The sequence below is a fragment of the Myotis davidii genome, unplaced genomic scaffold (genome assembly GCF_000327345.1).
Source record: "Myotis davidii unplaced genomic scaffold, ASM32734v1 scaffold1915, whole genome shotgun sequence".
In the NCBI taxonomy this organism is placed as follows: domain Eukaryota; kingdom Metazoa; phylum Chordata; class Mammalia; order Chiroptera; family Vespertilionidae; genus Myotis; species Myotis davidii.
In genome coordinates this window covers 389,300-390,506 of record NW_006286237.1, presented here as the reverse complement: position 1 = coordinate 390,506, position 1,207 = coordinate 389,300, and positions in this window count along the sequence as shown.

Here is a 1,207-nt window from a genome sequence, read left to right as displayed (position 1 = left end):
GCCTGGACGCAGCCCAGGGGGCCCCGTTACAAGGCCGGTTCCTTCCGGACTCGAGGGCGAGGCCGCGGAGCGTCGCGGTCCCTCTGGCCATGCACAGCCCTCGGCCCTGGCCCCGTGGCCCTCGGCTCCCACGGCCAGCGCCTCCCAGCTCCAAGGGAGGAGAGCAGGAGGCAGGGCAGCCGTCCCTCCGCTGGGACCAGGGGCAGTGGGCAGCAGGTGCTGCCCTGGATGCCCAGGCCAGGCCCCTCCTTGAGCTGCAGACTCGCTCTCTCCTTCCACTTCCGGTCCGAGGCCACTGGCCTGCGGGGTGCTGCGCAGCTGTTACCAATGCCCCGAGGGGGGCACGTGGGAGGGAGGCCTGCCCCCCAGCGTGGCCTCCTCTCCCTGGACCCGAGGACAGACCAAGCTCCCCCTGAGCTGCCGGCAGCCCGGCCGGCCCTTCCCTGCCCGTCTCCTTCTCCAGGAAGGGGCAGAGGCAAGGACACTCATCTGTGAAGATTCCTTTACTTCCTAGAAAAATACACGCGTCATCTGAGGGCCGCCCGCGTCGCGGTGCCGAGGGGCAGCCCTGGCCGCGTGAGGAGTATTAAATAGGCGGAGAGTGGGCTCTAAAAAGCCCGTTCCTCCCGTTTCTAGAAAAAAAAGAGGAGACGCAGACTGCCACCCGCCGGCTCCGGTGAGCATGTGTGTGCACACGCGTGCACTGTGTGCGTGTACACGGAGGGCTGGGGAGGGCCTGTCATGCACAGGAGGGCAGAGGGCGTCCTGGCAGGGCCGCAGTGCTGCCCTGGGAGGGAGGCCTGGGCGTGCAGCGAGGCTCCCTCAGTCCCGCTGAGACCCAGGCATCTGAGGCAGAAGCTACTCCCGGGTTCACATCAGGGCCCGGAGCGTGGACACTTGGAGAGCACGGATGGCCGGCTCCCGGGCTCCGAGGGGGCAGACGCCCACGAACACGTCCTCCTGGCAGCAGTGTTTCCGACTGGCCCGCAGGGGACTCTGGGAGCTGGCGGGGGGGAGGAGCAGGGGGAGAGGCGGTGACGGGCATCTCCGGGGAAGGTGAGAAGTTCCTGTTCCAGCATCGCAGAGTGAGGACGGCACGACGAGCTCGGCCTCCACGGCGGCCAGGTCACTGTGAGCCGCGGGCCGTGGCCAGGAGGCGCTGCAGGCGGAGGAGAGCCCAGCTCCAGGCCGCAGGGCGGGGCACGGG